Source organism: Abramis brama (genome assembly GCF_963993115.1).
Source record: "Abramis brama genome assembly, chromosome: 20".
In the NCBI taxonomy this organism is placed as follows: Eukaryota; Metazoa; Chordata; class Actinopteri; order Cypriniformes; family Leuciscidae; genus Abramis; species Abramis brama.
Window position 1 is genome coordinate 22,795,953 of NC_139982.1, and position 13,149 is coordinate 22,809,101.

General features: G+C 40.5%; 1 long non-coding RNA gene across 1 annotated transcript; it reads right to left on the reverse strand.

The window, feature by feature from the left end:
• Positions 1-4,984: 4,984 nt before the first annotated feature.
• Positions 4,985-13,128, reverse strand: LOC311070616. The gene is made up of 3 exons (XR_014603702.1): positions 13,015-13,128; positions 12,738-12,772; positions 4,985-5,113 (listed from the first exon to the last, which is right to left on the reverse strand). It is a non-coding gene; the product is annotated as an uncharacterized lncRNA (long non-coding RNA).
• Positions 13,129-13,149: the final 21 nt, after the last annotated feature.

The following is a 13,149-nucleotide window of genomic DNA, read 5'->3' on the forward strand; positions in this document are numbered from 1 at the left end:
TTTTTTAAAAGTATACAACAAATAATATTAACACAATATTTTCACACTTCTTGCAAATCTTGACAAAATTGCATGCAGTAAATATTTTTCATTGTTTTCTTCACATGTTTTTTTTTTTTTTTTTTAAATAGTTCTAAAGCTTTTCATTAACACTGTTGTAAACAACTTTCGAGAATTTTTCTTTGTAGCGTTGTTGGTTGTGATGTATGAAGGGGACAGTCATAAAAAAAATTGTATAGCCTATAAATCATTTTCACGTGATTAATATTGAAATGGTTTATTGCACTCATTGTTTAAATCATACACATATTCATATTTATATATAATTATTTATTATTTTGGATATGCTTAGGGTAAAACAATATCATAAAAAATTAAAAAGATTAAAAAAAAATCTTTTTAGTTTTAATAATAAAAAAACACACACCTAAAGTGGCCAAAGTTGAAGCAACATCCAACTGTGGTTTTACTTCCCTTTAAACGGAAAAACTTTCAATCGTATTTCACGTTGTATAATCTCTGCGTTGTAACGTTGCTTGTCACCATGGTTACGGCGCCCACTGCAACAAGAGGGAACACGCGCGTGGGAGGCGCGCCACCTGCCTGCCGCCATCATCAGTTTCACTCTGCGCGCTGCCGTTTACTACATACACTAATCCATCAAATATTGGCTACTCGATGTGAAAAAGATGGACAGAAATGTATGAATTTCCTTAGACCATTTTAAATAAGGGCATCTGACTATGGACAAAAAGTAAGTAACTTAACGTTAGTAGACAACGACGTTATAGTTTGTTGTAAAGCATTCTTTAAATTTTCGTTGTTGTAGCCTAGTTGCATGAAGTTGTGCAAGTTAGCCTATAAGTTACATTTTTTAAAGATTTATGACATCTGCAAAAAAATGTTTAGGCTTATGATGCTACACAGAGTGAATAGAGGAAAAATCTGTAGAGAAAATAAATAGGCTATGAAATACCTTTTTAACCAGCTGGGGTCACTAGTAGCTCGCAGCTTCCGGCACTATATATATATATATATATATATATATATATATACACATACACACACACACACACACACACACACACTATATCATCAGACTGAATGATACACTGGACATTAAACTGCACATAATTCTATATCCTATATAAATGAGTATTATGAATATTTTTCTATATAGTTTTTATATTACATGAAGGCCTACACTGTAAAATGAAAGACATTTGAATCAATAAAATAAAACAAAGATATTTGGAGTTTTACAAGAAAATACTTTTCAGTCTTTTTTTACTTCAAAATTACACGTTTAAGTCAATGTGTTAATTGCTGTTTCTTTGTAATTATTTCTGAGTGAAAAAAAATTAAACTGCACCATTTGTTTCAGTGTAGCATTTCCTAAAACATAGAAAATGTTTTCTTTGAACAGAAAAGCTGCAAGGAATAAACTAGAAACCCTCATAAAGGAGAAGAACATTAGCCTTCCTTTGGGGAAAAAGGTAGGTGAATTTAATACATTGTTCAAAGGGATGACTCATAACATCGTGCAGCAAATGTGCATATAAATAAACCTCTATTAAAATGTTCATAATGGCGTTAACTACAGACATGTAGGTAAGCACCATTGACTCAAGTTTTGGGCATAACTATCTGTTTGTTGGACCAATGGCAGATGGAAAAATGTGCATAGGTACCCAATATCGGGTATACAGGGTTTGGCCAATACCACAACACTGATGCAAAGGTAAACCCATAAAGCAGTTACAACATGATGTTATGAAACTGTGGGTGCCTGTTTCTGCTGACATACTACTGCTGAAAATACTGCCATTAGTTTTTTTTGTTTTTTTTTAAAATGGATGACAGGTTGGTGACATTTGTCCTCTGATTGTTGCAATGTACCTGTAAAACAGGAACACTGGTAGCATTTTGCCTAATGGCTGACCTGTTCTGCTATAGAATGAATAATGTCCTCCTGTTTCCAGATTCAGCAGTGCGTGTTTTTAAAGCGGTAGTTTATCAGAAAAAAAAGACAGTTTTTTAATAATTTACTCATCCAAATGTCATTCCAAATCTGTATGATTTTCTGTCTTCAATGGAATACAAAAGATGTTTAACAGAATGTTCACGCTGCTCTTTTCTAAACCAAAATATATATATATATAGGATATTATAATAATATCCTAGGTTATTATATAACTTTATTACATGGCTTGGTTGAATTCCAATGTAGAATGCGGTCTGTTATTTCTTGATAACAGACCGCTGCGAAGTATAACACACCGTTGCCATGAAAAACAGAGCGTTGCTATGGACGCGGAATGGACTATTTTCTTTAGCGGAAGCAATACAATCGTTTTTAAATCAATAAACTCCTTTTTAAATCAATATTTTGTGTCAAATTATTTATTTATTTTGTAGGTAGCCATGTAATAAGCGGGATAATGTATAGCGAGGCGGTTGTTATAGCGAATAACAACCCCGACAAGCCCCGTTCAGCCTGTCGGGGTTGTTATTCGCTATAACAACCGCCTCGCTATACATTATCCCTTACTTAATTAAGGTTTTTCTTTTTTTTGAGCTTGACAGCCCCTTGTCACCATTCACATTCTTTATATCCAAAGAGAGCAGCGTGAACATCCTGTTAAACATCTTTTGTGTTCCATGGAAGAAAGAACATCATCTTTTGTGGAAAAACAAAGTTAAACAGGTTTGGAATGACATGAGGGTGTATATGTCACAATTATGTTTAGTTTGTCTTATGGGCTGTTTACACGAAACCATTTTCAACTAAAAACGGAAGACTTTTTATGCGTTTTGGCCGTTCATTTACACGACAACTGCGTTTTGGGTGCCTGAAAACGCAACCAGTTTTTGAAAACGGTCTTCGTGTGATCAACAAAAACGTGAATCTGTGAAAACGATGATGTCATCCACATGCGTATTACGTGTTCAGTCTATAGTGTTTCATCGCCATCTAAAGGCCTGGCAGCAGAATAAAGCGTTTTTAGTCGTTTTCACAGATCCGTGTGAATGGGCATCGTTTTGACAATGGTGTCCTCTGTACGTGGAGAAAAACTTCTTCGTTTTAACTAAGCATATCGTTCTCGTGTAAACGTACCCTAAAGGTGATGATACACAGGGCAACTTTTTGAACAATGTTGCCATCAACGGGCAACCAGGTGAGACACAGGGCCCACGACCGACCTCAATTTTCCAGATAGAAATTTATTGCCCATTTTCAATAGGAAAGTGCCCAAGCAACAATCGCCCAGCAACATTGCTCAAAAAGTTGCCCTGTGTATCATCACCTTTAGTTTGGTTTTCCCTGTTTCCATCGTCAATGTTAATGTGGTTGCACATTCTCCTGGGAGTTTTCTGTTTTGAATTTATTAAAGGCTGTTTTTGTTTCTCCACTCCTTCGTGCACTTTATTACACCAACAAGTGACAGCATAAATGGTGATCATTTTGATTGATTGATTGATTGGAAGAACTATTCCTTTAATGTAAAATACACTATAGACTGCAGAAATCATGAGCCCAGGATCCAGCCTGAAATGTGAAATCAATGACTTTTTGAAGATATTCTTGTCTTGAGTGACTGTTGCTTTCTTTGCTTGTAGAATAGACCCCGCGTGAGGATTTGCTTAAGATTAGTCATGGATTTAGTGTTAGACTGTTTTTTTGTTGTTGTTGTTTTGTTCAATATTTTTGCATCTGTGCTTTACTTCTGCACAAGATTCTCACAGCGCATCCCTTTAATACGGCAGCTGGCAGAAAAACTAGACCATTTGTTTTCTGAAAAAGCTTGTTTCAATAAGAGTGAGAGGCAGTAAAGACCTTGAGGCGAGTCTCTGAGAAAGAGCCCACTTCTGCTCAACAAGTCACACTGCCATGGAAACAGCTATTGCACTGAATGTGCTACTGAATGTATTACTTTGGAACGGTGGACTGGTGCTGGTTTCAATTCTTTTAGTGGAGGTGGTTGCGTTCCCACCATTCCTTTGACTGCAGGAGAGATTCACTGAATGTGGCCCATCTGGACATGACACTGTACTATCATTAGCTCCAGTTTGTGCGTGGAACATACCGTCCATCTGTACTTACTGCTACATAGTTTCTAATTTAAGCTTGGGAAGATTTATGGCAAGCTATTAATAAAAGACTGTGTGAAAAGCAGTTTTTTTGCAATTGTATATGTATTGTTAAGATTAGGTTTAAAGACTTTTTATGACTGTATGCAAATATTAAACAGCATAGTCAGCACAAATGCATATTGGCTCAATCCTTTTAATAGCAACTATCCAAGATGTAAGGCAGCAAACGATTTCAAATGGCATCCATAAAACTGCTAAAACATCTGCTATAATTTAATGATTTATATGTTGCTTGCAAAACATTATTCAAATATAGTCATATGAAACTAAAAACATATAGTCAAATGCAGGGCTAATTTTAATGGAGAAAGATGCTTCTGAGGCCATTCACACAGAATACGTTTTTGCGTTTATAAACGAGAGACATACAAAAAATTAAGCCTTTTTTTCAAGATTTACACATTTCAGTTAATAGTAAAATTTTTTCAAATTGAATTGAATAATCCACATATTATTTATATTATGAATTAAAAAATTTAAATGAGTAAAAAAAAAAACGAGAGCTTAATAAAACATTTTTTATAAATCTTAAAGAAGATATTTTGAAGAATGTTGGTAACCAGACAGTTGACGGTAGCCTTTGGCTTCCATTGTAGGAAAAAAATACTATGGAAGTCAATGGTTATCAACTGTCTGGTTACCAACATTCTTCAAAATATCTTCTTTTTGTCGGGTTTCAGACAAGAAGCAAACAGGAAGGTAAGTATATAATGTACTTTATTCAGCAGAATGGATCGGTTCCGGTCAGGATGGTCGATGTGGAATTGAGTGAGTAGAGTAGGGTCTAAGATGTCGTCACGGAGTACCCAAGAGCGTTCTTCAGGTCCATAGTCCTCCCAGTCAACCAAGTACTCCAAACGGGGACCTCGCCGCCGGGAGTCCATGATGGAGCGAACCCGGTAGATGGGCTCTTCTTCCACAGGAACGGGAGGAGGAGGTACATCTTCTGTGGATACATCTGTAGGGAGAGGAGTGACAGGATCAGTGAAAGGTTTAAGGAGAGAGACATGAAAAGAAGGTGCAATCCGATAGTGAGGTGGAAGGTTGAGTCTGTAGGTGACTTCGTTCAACTGTCTCTGAATGGTGAAAGGTCCGATGTATCGAGGACTCAGCTTACGGCAAGGCAGGCGGAGGCGTATGTCCCGCGTCGAAAGCCACACCTTCTGTCCTGGTTGGTACTGAGGAGTATCACTTCGCCGACGGTCCGCTTGATCCTTATGCCTCCGCACTGCCTGTTGGAGGTGCACATGAGCTGAGTCCCATACCCCCTCGCTCTGATGGAACCAGAAATCGACAGCTGGAACCTCCGAGGGCTCACCCGACCAAGGGAAGAGAGGAGGTTGATATCCGAGGATACACTGGAAGGGGGTGAGCCCGGTGGTGTTCTGTCTGAGGGAGTTCTAGGCGTATTCCGCCCAGGGGAGGTATCGGTTCCAGCTGTCTTGGTACTGGTGGCAGTAGGTCCTCAGGTAGCGTCCGATCTCTTGGATCTTCCGCTCAGTCTGGTTGGTCTGTGGGTGATATCCAGATGATAAACTGACGGTAACTCCAAGGAGTTTGAAGAAGGCATGCCAGACACGTGAAATGAATTGAGGTCCTCGATCGGAAACTATATCTTCAGGAATTACAAAATTACGAAAGACATGGTGGAATAGAGCTTCAGCAGTACCAAGAGCTGTAGGAAGACCAGGTAGGGGTATTAGTTTGCATCCCTTGGAAAATCTGTCGACTACGACAAGTACACAAGTGTTTCCTTCGGAGAGAGGAAGATCGGTCATAAAATCCACACCGATATGAGACCATGGACGTCTGGGAATGGGTAGTGGTACAAGTTTGCCTTCAGGTAGTTTACGGGGAGTGTTGGTGATGGCGCAGACTGAGCATCCCTTGATGTAACGGGAAACGTCCCTGGAGATGGACGGCCACCAGTACCGTTGATTGAGGAGCGAGAGGGTACGCTTGCTACCTGGATGTCCAGAGCCCGGAGCTGTATGAGCTGAGTCCAGAAGGGCAGTACGCAGATGTTGAGGAACGTAGGTGAGCCCTTCTGGACCTCCCGGCGGAGCAGGATGGCGATGGTTCTCCTGTGCGATCTGCTCATCGATATCCCAGAGGATGGGGCTTAGGATTACGGCTGTAGTTATTGATGAATCTTCGATAGAAATTAGCGAAACCAAGGAATCTTTGAAGTTCTTTAACGGATGATGGTATTGCCCAGTTCTGAATGGTTTCCACCTTCCTCTGGTCCATCTGGATGCCATGTTGGTCGATGATGTAGCCCAGGAATTGAACGGTGGTGGTGTGGAATTCACATTTTTCCAGTTTCAAGTACAGTTGATGTTTTCTCAAAGTCTCCAGTACCTTGATGACGTGTTGATGATGTTCTGAGAGGGTAGATGAGTAGATGAGGATGTCGTCGATGTACACTATGACAAAACGATTGAGGTGTTCACGAAAGATCTCATTCATATACCCCTGGAAGACAGCGGGAGCGTTGGAAAGCCCGAAGGGCATAACCTGATATTCGTAGTGGCCTGATGGGGTCACAAACGCCGTCTTCCATTCATCTCCATGACGAATACGGATGAGGTTATAGGCACTCCTGAGATCAAGTTTAGAGAAGATACGGGCTCCACGCAGCTGTTCCAGGGCTGCTGGGACCAGAGGAAGGGGATAGCTGAATTTAACTGTCTGAGAGTTGAGGTTCCTGTAGTCGATGCACGGCCTCAAGCCTCCGTCCTTTTTACCTACAAAGAAGAAACTCGAAGCGGCAGGGGAGGTAGATGGACGAATGAACTCTTGTTGTAACGCTTCCTCCACATACTCCTCCATGGCCTTCTGCTCCGGGATAGACAGGGGATAGACACGTCCCTTAGGTAGAGTTGCTCCAGGTAGCAAGTCGATAGCACAGTCCCATGGCCGATGAGGTGGTAGCTTGGTCGCCAGCTTCTTGCTGAACACATCCTGGAACGCCCGGTACTCCACTGGAATTTCTACCTCTTGTAGAACCTCGGGACTCTCGACGGAGGTGGAATAGACAGGAACCTTGGATCTTGACAGAGAGGGCGATGATGAAGATGAAGAAGAACTTTTCTTGATTGAAGATAGGCAAGATGAATGACAGTTATCTCCCCAGCGCAGGATCTCACCGGATTTCCAGTGGAGGGTCGGTTGATGTTGTACCAGCCACGGGCGTCCCAGGATGAGCTCAGCGGTGGACTCCTCCAGCACCATAAAAGAGATCTCCTCAGAATGCAGGCATCCAATGCGAAGAGTTAACGTAGGAGTATGATACCGGATGTGACCTCTGCCCAGCGGTTTACCCAGGATGGTGTGAATTTGAAGATCTTGCTGGCTACGGCGTTTTCGGAGATTTAATTTTTGGAGAAGCGTTGTGGAAATGAAGTTCCCCGCAGAGCCAGAGTCGATGAGGGCTTGTGCTGAGACAGAGACACGGGAGGTCAGGAGATGCACAGTAGTGCGATTCAACATTTCAATCTTCGGATGAACTTGAATGGAGCTTACCGCTGGGCGAGGAGGTCGAACTGGACAGGTGCTGAGGAGGTGTTTATCTGAAGCACAATATAGGCATAGATAGTGAAGTATCCGTCTTTGGCGTTCAGAAGTAGGCAGATGAGAGGAGCCAATCTCCATGGGCTCGGGTGCTGGAGGAGTGCTTGATGGAACCGAGGGCGGAAGACTTACAGTGGGTTCGGATAGATCGCAGGCAAACAAGCGCTGAGAAACGCGGATGGACTTATGGATAAGATTTTCAATACCCATGCAGTCATCGTAGACCACAAGTAGTTGTCGAATATTGGAATTAAGACCATGACGGAAAGCTGTAATCAACGCTGATTCGTTCCAACCACTAGATGCCGCCAGAGTACGGAACTGAAGAGCATAATCACTCACGGAAGATTTTCCTTGTCGAAGATTGAAGAGCTGGTCATGAACGGAGAGATCGGCTGCTGCTTGGCCAAAAACTTCTTTAAAGTGTTGAATGAATCGATCAGTTGACTTAACTGCATCGGAATTGGAATCCCAAAGCGATTGCGCCCACTGGAGCGCACTTCCGGACAAGAGGGAGATGATGAATGCAACACGGGCTGAGTCGTTGGTAAATTGATGTTGTTGCATAGCGAAATATAGCGATACCTGTAGAAGGAACCCACTGCAGTCCTCCGCCTCACCGGTGAATGTCGCTGGTCGGGCCATGGGACTGGCAGAGACAGTGAACGAAGTAGCCGATGAACGCGGAAGTGAAGATAGTGATGCGGTTTGTGGACTGGTTGTGGGGGCGGCAGGTGGAATCGCTGATGGATGATCTTCTCCGGAATCCGAAGGATTCTGCATCTTCGGTCTGGTCTTCTGTCAGGTTTCAGACAAGAAGCAAACAGGAAGGTAAGTATATAATGTACTTTATTCAGCAGAATGGATCGGTTCCAGAGATAAGCGGTGAGTAAGCAGATTATAGACAGTTTATGATGACTTAGCTGTAGAATAACAATGTCTCTCTTGCAGGTGATGAAGACTGGGATCAGAAGCATACATCAGCAGGCTGAAGAAGATCGGGGATTCAGGTAAGTGTCAGGAATCAAGAGGTGAGTCTGTGTGTCCATGTATAGACGAGACCAGACGAGGAATGAAGGGGTGAGTGCAGTTTATGAAGGGTGAGCTGGTGATGGGATCTAGGTGGTGGTGATTAGAACTCGGGTGATAGTGAACGAGTGGGCAGAGTGAACGATGATGGTGATTGAGGACTGATTGAGGGTGTAATCCTGACACTTTTATGTTCAACAGAAGAAAGAAACTCATACAGGTTTGGAACAACCTTAGAGTGAGTAAATTATGACAGAATTTAATTTTTATTGCACGTTTATTGCATATTTACATAGAAAAACGATGGAAAATAAGTGCAATGGAATGTAAAAACAAGATGCATGGAGGGCAAATAAATGAAAAAAAAAGCAAGGTCTAGAGATGTGTTTTTTAAAAGTTGACCTACTTGAGCACCGCATTTTTAGAACTCAAGTGTCCTGCACGAGACACTACAAAAGTCACAAGACTTAAGTGCAATGGTCAAACACGTCCGTCTAGCGCATGTTTACAAAGAAAAAAAAAACAGAAAAGTAGCGCACTGGAATGCAAAAACACATTCTGTGTAAAAGCCATTAAGGTCTATCAGCCGGGGCTTACTGGATCATGCTAACCAGCCTAACCTTAACCCTTACAATCCCGCTGGAGAACTTTGTGGTTAAGTGCCTTGCTTAAGGGCACAAATGTGATAGGTCATGACTCAATTGTGCTTTATGTCCTTCAAACCAGCAACCTTCCAGTTACCAGCCCTGAGCTTTAGTCTCCAGTAATTTAAAGTTAGCTATATATCTCCAGAAAACAGTTCAGTATAAACAGACGGCTTGCAATTCTATTTAGTGCTGCTAGTGACACAGAAACTTATACAGACTTCATTTTCAATGCTATGCTAACATTTTATGCTAATAAGCAGTGAATTCAAAACAGTCAGGTTGTTGTTGAGATATCAATCTCAAATGCTTTTTTAGTCTCAAATGGAATATGTTGACTCAAGTGGATTTGGTGTCTGATAAACTAAGTGTTGGCAGGCCCTAGACCTCCAACCGAGTGTGCGTTGATGATATAGCCATTATCGAGATGAACTCCTCACCCGATAATGTTTCTTATGGGAGCTTGCAGCGCTCCTGATGATACTGGATACTCCAAATTAAACCAGGCAATTCACCTCGATGTGTCAGAGAGCAGCGGGTTTCACCCTAAACACCTTTACATGACAAGACCAGCCAGTGTTTACACACTCATGCTAGCATATTTAAGTGTAAGTACCATATCTGTCTTTAACTGTCAGCATAAATACAAAATAGGACACCATTTCTTAAGCTTCCCCTCTCTTTCCAAGCCAACATATTGTATTAGTATTGGCCTCTCTGAATAATTGACTGGCAGATTATGAATGAATTTCTTTGGCATCTAATGGTGCCCTCTGGATCATCCCTAGCCATGTGGAAAGCATGCCAACAGCCTATCTTTTCTTTTGTCCACCTGTCTGTGGTGATGTTTTTGCATATGAAGGGTGTAACAGTGCAGCATGCAGCTTAAGCTGTAAAACATATATTTTTGATGCTTGTTAATTTGAATGAGTTAAAGCAACACAATTGCTAAACATTTTGTTTCTTCTTAATTTAATTGTGTTTAATCTACTTAAATATATGTAAAAGAAGTTAAGTTTAATAAAAAAAAATTATTAGTTGGGACTATCTAAATCACTGTCCTGGAGTGTTTAGCTCCAACCAGCTCCAAAACACCTGCCTGGAAGTTCCTAATAATCCTGAAGACCTTGATCAGCTTGTTTAGGTGTGTTTAATTTGGGGTTTGAGCTAAAATCTGCAAGACAATGGCCCCCCAGGAACTGAGTTTGACTCCCCAAATTATTTTTGTAGCATTAACTGAAACTGGGCAGTGGATTTTTTAAGCTCCCAGAATGCTTTGCATAGGGCTGGCTAAGGAGAGTCACACATCCGAAGTAGCACGTGCACTCCTTGCGCAGCACCGAATGAACCAGACGGATTGTTGAACTAAAGAACCTGTACAAAATGAATGAATCATAAAGAACCAACAAAAAACAGACAGAACAGGCTTATGCGGTTCTTTTTGAGTCAGACATAATCGAAAAGCTGACTTTCAACTTTGCCTGTAGGTTTGATTCGTTCATTTTTTTGGACATGTTTATCGACTTGTGATGTGTTGCTCAAAAAGCGTTCAGCTACTTCAGATGTGCATCTTGCGTCATCAAAACTAAAGTTCAGTTCAGTTCGATTCCAGTTACTGGCTTGAAAGAATGATTTGGTCAAGAATCACATAGGATGAAATCTTCTGAAACAAACTGAGTACAAATTGTTATTTAATTGAGTAGATTCTATAGGTTTGTTTCTACAGTGTATGTTGCCCTGTCTGTGACCAGTGTGTCTTTTATCTAATCCATTGTTTCAGTGGGCTAACACAAGCTCTGGGCAGTAGGGTTGCATCTTCACCCTAACAAGGCATAATTGGATTTGTAGGGGATTTACTGACTCAAGAGTCTCTTAATGAGGCTGTATGTTTGTTAGATTAAACTTCACTTGTGTTGACGCACTCAAACTCAATTACAGAAGCACACAACAAGTACAATTACACTGTCAAACAATATATAAAACAAGGAATGTTGTTACATAATAGGCTGTTACCAGTTCTTTATTCATGGAAATGCCTCATCTAATCCATCTCATTATGTTTATCAGAGATGTTTGTTTATAAACAAATATTGGAGTTACATCATCATAGGATGGTGATTATGATATAATAGGATCACCTGTTCTACTACACTGGTGATGGAGCCGTTGTCACACCAACATCAAAATCTCAGTGCTGATTAATCGTGTGATTAAATCTTGAGATGTGTCACTATGATAAGCTGTCGTAGAGGTGTGTGTTTCCATGTGATGTACCACTGGGATATCGCACACCTGAAAGTGTTACAAAGGGGAGCTTGCTTGATGAGATGCTGTGCTGAAATAGTGAAAGGTTGGATTAGTTATGTCATCAACTGAATGGTGATGATCTAATGTGGTTTTAAAAAGGATTGTGTTTGGTTAACGCAGATCTCTTAAAAATGGTTTCAAACAGCACCTGATTCAGGTTTTTGGTGCTAAACAGAACCTCTAGTTTTTTTGGAAAATTCACAAGTTTAACTTGCCTATAACAATGTCTGATTCATTAACGAATCCTTCCTTTGAGTCGAATAATGATGACAGAATTTTCATTTTTGGGTGAACTATCTCTTTAAGTAGATTGTACAAAAATGCTTGATTGAGGTCAGACAAATTCGATACCAATTTGTCAAAATGTAAAATAAATACAAATTGCCATAAGAACCGTCAGAGCAAGTCAACAACTAAATTATTGAACAACAATATTTTAAATAAGTGTATATCAATATTTTTTACTTAAAGTTGGATTGAAATGAAAATTCACTAACTATTATTTTAATAAATATAGATCTTATTGAGAACAATTCATCTGTGCATGTTTCATTTTAATAAAAAAATGTACCTTGTCAAGGGCGTAGATTTGGTTTGAACATTGGGGGGGTTGAAAAATTATTCTGCATATTTTTCATGTGATCATGGTATAAATATTGGGGGGGTTGTAATGCATAGATTTAAATATTGGGGGGGTTATCTCCCCCCTAACCCCCCCACAAACTACGCCCCTGTACCTTGTAATGTTCAATCAAGATGTAATAACTCAATTGTCTGGTGAAATATGCAGGACTTCTCAAATAATTTAGTTCGCTTAAACCCCTCATCTCAACACTTAACTGCAAACTTGCATTCATCTGCTTTTGAGTGAAATGCCCACTTGTGTGCAGGCTTAGATTCTGTGTTGTGTCTGTTACAAAGGAAGATCACCTTGCCTTCTGACTGATGTTGTTACCGTGTGTGTCCGAGTGTGTACTGTATGATTGTGTTAAGGATGCACAGACAGTGACATAACAGTTCTCAGCTTACCTGTGTGACAGAAAACTCCTTTGGTCGCCAATGGTCTAGTGGCACAGAAAGTGGTTATTAAACAGATAGATCTTTAACCACCCACAATGCACCACTGTATAGTGTCTGTAATAACACAATCTTCAAAAATCCTTTCATTAATTAATCGTATTATCACATAAAATGTATAAAATCATAATACTTTTTAAAAAAATCCATGCAGCATATTAAAACACCGCTATTGTACGTACATGCCAAGAAAGTAATTCGTCTACAATAAAATAACCTCTATGTTTACCTGAACGTGACACTGACATGCTATGTGTTTCTGAAGAGCACAAGAATGCGAGTGCAATACAACCGAACCTAGCGGATGGCATCAGATGAGCGCGTGGTGGCCTGACTGCATCTGCTTCCATCACTCAATGCCTTT